The following is a 9,870-nucleotide window of genomic DNA, read 5'->3' on the forward strand; positions in this document are numbered from 1 at the left end:
GGACTGATTTTTCTGTACTTTTTTTATTATTAGGAAACCATGTATACTGATCTAAGGGAATAAAGTCTATTATATCTATGTCTCATATCCTGCACCCACAGGTTCCCCTCTTGCTCACACGTTTTCTCCTCTCCTTCTCAGGAACTTCATCTTTCTCTATAACACCGCACTATCCTGTACAATGCAGAACATCTCCACCCTACACAAGAGTCTGATCACATAGTCATGACATCATCAGAGGTAGCCCTCAATCACTATTATGGCCTTGTAGTCTTTACACACCACAATGTTCTCCTTGTTGCTCCCACACAGTGTAATACAACCCCTGTTCCAATAAAGTTGGGATATTGTGTAAAACATAAATAAAACCAGAATACGATGATTTACAAATCCTTTTCAACCTATTTTCAATGGAATACACTACAAAGACAAGATATTTAGTGTTCAAATGAATTAACTGTATTTGCTTTTTGCTAATATTCACTGATTTTGAATTCAATGTCTGCAATATGTTCCAAAAATGCTTGGACGGGGGCAACAGAAGACTAGGCCCGGGTCATGTTTACCGCTGTGTTACATCTCCTTTACTGTTAACAACACTCAATAAGTTGGAGAACTGAGGACATGAATTGTTGGAGCTTTGTAGATGGAATTCTTTACCATTCTTGCTTGATGTACAACTTCATTTGCTCAACAGTCCGGGGTCTCCATTGTCGTATTTCACGTTTCATAATTCGCCGCACATTTTATATGGGATAGATGTCTGGATTGCAGGCAGTCCGGTCTAGTACCAGCACTCTCTTACTATGAAGCAACGCTGTTGTAACATGGATCTAAAGATGTGGTTGCACAGAAAAACACCCGACTGTTGTAGGTGAATATAAGACGAAACTTTGAAAAATTCCAGCAATCCATTGTTTTATAAAACTTAACTTTTACTCCATATAAAAATTAAAAACATGGATATACCTCACCATTCACGGATACATGGCAGAAAAAGCTGACGCATTTCAGGACAGTTATTGTTAACGTCCCTTACTCATAGCTTAGTTCAAGTGAATGTTCAAGACACATAAATAAAGTCAAAAAAAGGCCACACCCATCAAATACACATTAACCCTCGAAATGTCAAATTAGAGGTAATTGCTTACTAGCAAAGGAAATCACATAAACTCAGTGGTAAACCGCTTAATGTGCATGAATATAGTTTACAGCATATGTTTGCCAAAATTAAAAAAAAAATTCTTAAAAAAATAAAAAAGAAAAATTCCCAAAAAGTTGGCCACACAGCTCCAAAGCATGATGGAACCTCCACCAAATTTTACAGTGGGTAGCAAGTGTTTTTCTTGGAATGCTGTTTTTTTTGGACGCCATGCATAACGCCTTTTTGTATGACCAAACAACTCAATCTTTGTTTTATTAGTCCACAGGACCTTCTTCCAAAATGAAGCTGGCTTGTCCAAATGTGCTTTTGCATACCTCAGGCGACTCTGTTTGTGGCGTGCTTGCAGAAACGGCTTCTTTCTCATCACTCTCCCATACAGCTTCTATTTGTGCAAAGTGCGCTGTATTGTTGACCGATGCACAGTGACACCATCTGCAGCAAGATGATGCTGCAGCTCTTTGGAGGTGGTCTGTGGATTGTCCTTGACTGTTCTCACCATTCTTCTTCTCTGCCGTTCTGATATTTTTCTTGGCCTGCCACTTCTGGGCTTAACAAGAACTGTCCCTGTGGTCTTCCATTTCCTTACTATGTTCCTCACAGTGGAAACTGACAGGTTAAATCTCTGAGACAACTTTTTGTATCCTTCCCCTGAACAACTATGTTGAACAATCTTTGTTTTCAGATCATTTGAGAGTTCTTTTGAGTAGCCCATGATGCCACTCTTCAGAGGAGATTCAAATCGGAGAACAACTTGCAATTGGCCACCTTAAATACCTTTTCTCATGATTGTATACACCTGACTATGAAGTTCAAAGCTCACTGAGGTTATAAAACCAATTTTCCCCCTATGCCCAACAGCAGCACAGCTGGGGTATTCCTGCCCCTATAAGCTGTTAGGACAGGTGGAATTTTTAATTACCTAACAGCTTTTGACCCCCTATAAGAGGCCGGAAGACCTGCTCTCCCTTGTGTTTTTTTCTGTCCTGTGGGACAGGACAGGTGGTAGGGGAGAGCAGGGCTTCTGGCCTTAGGGCCTGCCCCTCTCCCCCTTCTGTTACCTTTTTAGTGATTCTTTTCCTGGCCCTGCAGGGTGTCAGGGGGGCTCCCTCTCCTTGGGTGGGGTGGGGGGGGAGGTTGACAGCTTTCCTCTCCCCCCCCTTCTTTGTGTCTTGCGGCGCCGGCTTCAGTGGCCACGTCTCCTCCCTGCCGGGTGCTTGGTGGTAGGAGGAGGGGGAACCTTTTTGCCTGGGAACCTTTCTCAGGTTCCCCAGGTCCGCCGGCTATGGCGTCCCCCTGGGAGATTATATTTAGAATCTAGGGGATTTTTTTGTTTGTTCCCCCCTGGAAAGATAGCACCCAGGGCCCCCAGGCTGTCACAGTGCAGGTTTGTCAGTGGGTGGTCCCGCTATAAGCCCCTCCCCTGGCTCCTATAAGTTCCCCCCTCCACCATTCATTCTTTGCTTGCCGCTTCGGTTGCAAGCAACTCAGTAAGCTTTGCCTTGCTGTACATTGCGTGAAGTGCAGTCTGACTTCTACGGATTTGAAAGGAGGAGGCAGAGGATTGGGGGGGCTATGCCTGTTAAAGCAGTTTGTGAGGGGTGTTTGTTCTCTTCCCAGGATATCGTCCTCATCTTCCTCCGTTTTGCCGCCTCGAAGGAAGGCTGCGAGTAAAAGAAAGCACCTAGCATGCGCCAAGTGTAGGATTCCATTACCGGATGACTCACAGTATCGATTTTGCCAAGGGTGTAGAGCTTCTTCGTCTGATGCGACCCCCATGCGTGAAATGGTCTCCTGGGTGAAGGGGTTTGTCCAGGATTCCATGAAGTGGGTGGAAGATACGGTTTCCCACCTAGCGAAAAAACCGCGCCTGGAACCATTTCAGCTGTCGCTACCGCCGTTAAAAAACTTGCGGATTAGAGACGTGGAGTCTTCGGAGGACGACTATGAGGAAGGAAAGAAAGAGATATTCCCCCTAGAGAAGATCTCTAGAGTGTTTAAAACACTAAAGATAAAAGACCGCGACGGCGGTGAAGGTCCAAGCCGCAAAACCAAGACCATCAGACCCAGCCCAGACTTGGCCCGCATGATGGAAGGGGAGTGGAGGCGCCCGGATAAACCATTCATCCCTTCCAGACGTTTCAAGACGCTGTTCCCCGTGGCAGAGGCCCAGCTGAAGGCATGGGGACACCCCCCCAAGGTGGATGTCGCAGTGGCCAAATTGTCTAGGCGTAGACGGGTCAAGTTTAAGGGACCCAATGGATCGTCGGGTCGAGAGTTCTCTGAGGCATATCTATTCAGCCTCCTCCGCCCAGGCCTTCTTAGGCATCTCGGCCAATGAAGTGGCTTTAGGCCTTCGGGCTGAGTTGTCGTCCCTATCAAGGGACATTGATTCCGGATACAATGGCAAGTATCTCCTTGCTGGCGGACCACCTGGTGGAGGCCACCCACTTCCAGGCTAGCCTCCAGGGCGATAGCACTTTCGACTGATGCCTGACGGCCCTTGTGGTTGAGACCATGGAGGGCTGACATCACCTCCAAGAGCAGCCTCTGCGGCCTCCCCTTTGAGCCTGGGTGGTTGTTTGGGAAAGAGCTCGACCGGATCATGGAGGGCCTGGCCGACTCCAAGGGGAAAAACCTCCCACAGCCCTTAGAGGGACGAAGATCCTCCTTTCGAGGGCAGGGTTCCGCAAGAAGAGGGTCCAGAGGACGGAGGCGTGGCATCAGAGGAAGGGGCGCCTCTCGCGACCGTAAGCAGGTCTCCTTCTGAAAATCCCCTCTCCCCCATCCCTTCCCTCCCCCCCCCTGTAGTGGGCGGTCATCTTTTCCACTATGTGGCTGCCTGGCGCCAGCACACTCGGGACCCCTGGGCTATACAGACTATCCAGGAGGGTTACAAAATAAGTTTTATTTCCCAGCCGCCAGAAAAGATGGTAAGAACCCGCCCTCTTCAGGGCTCCAAACAACTTCATCTGGAGAAATCCATCCAAGAGTACGTGGACAAAGCCGCGCTGGAGGTGGTTCCTCGCGCAGAGCAAGGCAAAGGCGTCTACTCTCCAGTCTTCTTGGTCCCCAAGACATCAGGCGAGTGGCGTATGATCATTGATCTCAGATACCTGAATCAGTTTATCCACAAGGTACGCTTCCGCATGGAAACCATCAGGTCGGTGCTGCCATTCCTACAGCCCAGAGATCACTTCGTCACCCTGGACCTGAAGGACGCCTATCTCCACGTACCCATATTTCCAGCGCACCGGAAATTCCTAAGGATTGCCGTATACTGTATATAGAAGGGAAAGAGGCGCACTTTCAGTTCGCAGCCCTCCCGTTCGGCATATCCTCCGCCCCCCACACCTTCACCAAGGTAATAGCTCCGGTCGCTGCCGCCCTTCAAGGCATATTTATAGTCCTTTATCTGGACGACTGGCTTCTCAAAGCCCACTCAAAGGAGGTTCTTACCACGCAGGTGCAGACCGTAGTAGCTCTGTTAACCAAGTTGGGGTGGCTGATAAACTGGCAAAAATCGGTTGTGGTGCCAGCAACACGAATTCAGTTTCTGGGATTCATTCTAGACTCTCGCAGCATGACGATCTCGCTACCCTCCTCTCGCAAGGAGAAGATTGCTCGAGCGGTTCATCATCTAGCCACTACCCGGAGGGTCACCATCAGGACGGCCATGAAGGTCCTAGGATCGATGTCTGCCACTATAGAAGCAGTCCCCTGGGCCCTATGGCACATGCGCCCGCTGCAGAACGAAATCTTGAGAGTCTGGAACCACAATCCTTCAGGACTACAGAAGCCTATCCAGTTAACCATCAGCACCCGGCAAACCCTGCCCTGGTGGACCCATCTGCGAGATGGGAAGTCCTCGGTCCAGCCCGTATGGACCCTGTTGACTACAGATGCCTCCCTCACAGGCTGGGGAGCTCATCTGGGGGAGACCCCGGTACAAGGTACATGGAATCAGCGGGAGAGGGTGCACTCATCCAATAGGTGCGAGCTTACGGCAGTTCATCGGGCTCTTCTAGCGTTTGCTCCAGTTCTGCGGGGGACAGCGGTCAAGGTGAGGTCGGACAACCTGACGACAGTCCACTACATCAACAAGCAGGGAGGGACCAGATCTCCTTCGCTTCTACAAGTCACCAACCGGATCTTCTCCTGGGCAGAACAGAACCTCTCCCAGCTGACTGTGGTACACATCCAAGGTCGTCTGAACATCCTAGCGGATCGACTCAGCAGAGGCCTGACAGTCACAGGCGAATGGTCCTTACATCAGGACATCTTCCACTACCTTACCACGATATGGGGTCTCCCCGAGGTGGATCTGATGGCCACCCGATACAACGCCAAAGTAGAAAGGTTTTGCTCCCTGTACCGGGAAGACAACCCTGTATGCCCTGTCAATACCATGGAGGTTCAAGCTGGCATACGTTTTCCTTCCCATTCCAATGATTCCGAAGGTATTGGCGAAACTCAGGCAGGACCAGACTTCGGCAATAGTGATCATGCCGTTCTGGCCGAAAGGGGCATGGTTCACCGACCTCATCCTTATGAGTCGGGGGAACTACTGGAGGCTTCCACCAGTACAAGATCTGGTGTCACTGAACAGTCGGGCGTGCCTGGGCCTAGACAAATTCAACCTCACTGCCTGGAGGTTAACCGCGCCATACGCGCAGACAGAGGACTGTCCCAGAGAGTGCTAAGTACCTTAGCTCATTCAAGAGCAGAGTCAACTAATCAGAGCTACAGTAGGATCGCCCGCATATTCCAGGATTGGTGTGCAAGAAAACAACGTGATCCAGATAGAAACTCAGTTCTGGAGTTCCTACACAATGGCCTAGAGAGAGGATTAGCAGCGTCTACCCTGAAAGTCCTAGTTTCAGCTCTATCTGCTCTCCTGGATACACGTCTGGCACTAGATCCTCTAGTCAAGTAGTTCCTAAGGGGGGCTGCCAGGCTTCGCACCCAGGTGCATCCCTCTGTCCCCAGCTGGGACCTGGCTACGGTTCTACAAGGCCTCTGATCCCCCCCTTTCGAACCTTTACCTGAAGTGGACTGGAAGTACCTGTCATACAAAGTAGCTTTCCTGTTGGCAATAACCTCCGCCAAGAGAGTTGGCGAGTTACAGGCCTTATCGGCCGCCGAACCTTTTACTACCTTCTTTCCAGACAGAGTTCAGCTGAGGTTCGTCCCTGGATTCTTGCCAAATGTACCAACCCGTCAAAATACTAACCAGGTAATCGTTTTGCCGGCTTTCTTTCCCTCCCCTGCTTCCGAGCAGGAGAAGAGGTTGCACACGTTGGATCTGGTAAGGACTTTACGTATTTACCTAGACCGTACAGCACCGGAGAATCTTCTGGTCAATGTGGTGGGCCACAATAGAGGCTCTAAAGCATCAAAGACCACCCTGTCAAGATGGATCAGGGAAGCCATCAGTTGTTCCCTACGGGCTCAGGGGCTTCCTGTTCCAGAATTTATCCGTGCCCAGGGGGCCACACGGTGGCTCAGTGGCTAGCACTGCAGCCTTGCAGCGCTGGAGTCCTGGTGTTCAAATCCCACCAAAGGCAAAAAACCATCTGCAAGGAGTTTGTATGTTCTCCCTGTGTTTGCATGGATTTCCAGCCCACATTCCAAAAAAGACATACTGATAGGAAAAAATGTACATTGTGAACTCTATATGGGGCTCACAATCTACATTTACAAAAAAAAAAAATAATTTATCTGTGCCCATACCACCCGTGCAGTAGCAACATCATGGGCAGAGACACGGTGTCTTTCCTTAGAGCAGATATGTGCCACGGCTTCGTGGAGCTCACAGCTGACTTATGCCAAGCACTACAGGCTGGACTGGCGTACGACAGAGTCAACTGCCTTTGGACGCTCTGTTTTGGCATCAGCTTGCCAAGATGGCCCACCCTAGGGGAAATAATACTTGCTAAATCCCCAGTTGTGCTGCTGTTGGGCGTAGGGGGAAAAAGATTATAAATGATAATCTGTTTTCCCTTAGCCCAAACAGCAGCACAAGGCTCCCTCCCTATGATGTACTGTTTATAGATTTATGCGTGCATAAAAGTGTATACTGTACTTATACTTGCTACTAACACAAGGGGGAGTTGGTCTTCCGGCCTCTTATAGGGGGTCAAAAGCTGTTAGGTAATTAAAAATTCCAACTGTCCTAACAGCTCATAGGGGCAGGAATACCCCAGTTGTGCTGCTGTTTGGGCTAAGGGAAAACAGATTATCATTCATAATATTTCTTTGGTGAAGACCCACCGGTTACAGAGGAGATAAATCAGGTAACAAAGCTGAGCTAACACCCCAGGAGATAGTCTCGGGGGAAAGAGAGGATTGTGACACGGGGGGGGGGGGGGGGGGGGGTGGAATTAGCGGTGAGAACGGGCTCTGCAGCTGATAATAATAATTGCAGCATATAATCCGTTAAAAATGGCACCTGTCACTCTGTGTCGTCTGCAGAAATGGGACTCTCTCTTCGGAGGTGGCATCTTGTGCTAGAGAACAACGCTATACCACCTGGAAAACCTGCCCGTCCTCCATGTATCTTGAAAGACTGGCGCAGTGTTGGATCTCTGTGAAGTGTCATGATGGATCTTCTATCAGTTAGGTTGGAGTTGGTTTTGACCCTTTTGTTGGTTGGACCCGATGGCCCTTGAGGTCCCTTCCAACTCTACCATAAGAAATAAGAAATTCTTACAATAAATGGTGAGCTGGTCACACTATGTAACTGTTGATTCCGGGATATTCTACTGATGATATTTTGCTTTTTCTGCCACCCCCACAATCATATTCAGAGTATATTAGCACCAGGAGGCACAATTTTAGTTGATCGTACTTGTACTCTGTTTATATGCTCATTGGTATTCGTGGCTCGTGTATTTTTGCTTACTAGGAAGGTCTGTCTCACCTGATCTCCTTCTCTGCTATGTTGGTGTTGTCTGTCTGAATTATCAGCCCTCCCTCTCCTCTTATTATGGTAGAACATATATCTTCCCTGAATGTTAGGGATTAAATAACCCCTTTAAGAGATGCTCGGTGCGGAGAGAGGCGAGATTGTTACAATGTGATGTCTTAATGTTCCAGGAGACTCTTTTTCATTCTAAAAAGAGCCCCTCGTTTACCAATTCCCGGGACTCCAAAAATTAATTCCCGACTTCATATGGGAGTAAAGGAGATAGAGATGAAGACTACACCCCATGACCAGACCCTGGTCCATGGGAGGGACAGGTACCCCAGAAATTAAAAAATATTGTACTAGTCCTTGATCAGAAGAAGGCTTGTTGGCACAGAGGTGCTTGTAACATTGAAGAGACCGCAGTTGGTATTCCCCTTCTGGGCATGCTACACCTAGATTCGAGATCTAGACCATCCATACACATGCCACTGATGAGCATTAGGACATCTTTATGGGCGTAGAAGTTACTTTCCCTCCACCTTTGGGATGATGATTTGGTCCCTACAGTGGATATGCCTTTACTTTATTTGAATGTTTTTCTACTGGATATTAATCTAACACAGCGGTTGGATAACGGCTTAAAGCTCATCCGACAACTGTTCATAGGCCCCGACATGAGACGTTTCAAATATTATCAACAGAGTTTCGTATTTCTTCAAATATCTGCTTATATACTATACTTTACCGTCTCAAGATTTTTACTCTCTTCCTTTCCCAGAACAGGCTTTGAAACAATTTCAAGCCCAGTCATGTTCTGTCAGAGGATCTTCTGCTTTCTATAAGACTCTTATTCATCCGTAAGATCAGATCAGACCGACCCGCTATCTCAACAGATACCAAGCTTCTTAATCTAACTTGTGTTGGAGGGTTTGGCAGCACGGGCAGCCTCATACGCCTGTGTTGGGATTGTCCCCCAATCCTTGCCTTCTGTGCCACCATCTTCATGTTTATGTTCTCCAATGCCAAGATCAACATTCCTATATCCCCTGCCGTGCTGGAAGCTAATAAGAATATGAATAAAAACGGGCTCATTCAAAAATCATAGAAAAGAAGCACGGAATCCTTTCATCTTTGAAGATTTGCTCCGGTTTTCTTCTATATCCCCTGGTTTGGCACTTAGATTTTTGGACACTGTATGGAGGTGGTGTTGGGTCATATTGGCCAGGAGACCCTAGGTGATCTCATCCTGACTGTGTACCTGGCATGTACTCAAGATAATACTTGCGGTGAGAAGTAATTTACCTTCTTAGATTACACACAATGGGCATTACGGATGGACTATACAGGGTGTTTTTGATATGTGTTTCCAGGTTCTCCCACTTCCTATTCTCCATACTGGACTCTGTGCACAGCTATGTCCTTCTTCATAGTTCTAACGTTCATGGTTAATTTTCCCCGCACTTTTTGTCTGCTTGGAGTCTTTCTAGACTCTCAGAGTTTACACTTAATGGACTAATCTTCAATCACTCATATTCCCTATATTTTTTCTTTAATTTTTGAGTAGTGGATCAGCAGGGACTATATACTGCTATACGTAATTCCTTTTTTATATCTACTATGTCACTCATCAAAAAAAAAAAAATCACAATGGACCACACCTCTTCCCCGATTTGTGCTCTGCAGAGATCCCGCCCTTGATGAGATTCTATCCTGCTTTGAACATGCTCAGCTACAAGACTCCCTTCATGCCATTTGACCAGGGACCTCTTTTGATGTTCCAACCACCAGCTTTGAGGCA

General features: G+C 47.8%; 1 pseudogene; it reads left to right on the forward strand.

Moving 5' to 3' along the window:
- Positions 1–9,870, forward strand: part of LOC142189602 (uncharacterized) — a 243,420-nt pseudogene that overhangs the window by 66,705 nt on the left and 166,845 nt on the right.

Source organism: Leptodactylus fuscus, chromosome 1 (assembly GCF_031893055.1).
Source record: "Leptodactylus fuscus isolate aLepFus1 chromosome 1, aLepFus1.hap2, whole genome shotgun sequence".
NCBI lineage: Eukaryota > Metazoa > Chordata > Amphibia > Anura > Leptodactylidae > Leptodactylus > Leptodactylus fuscus.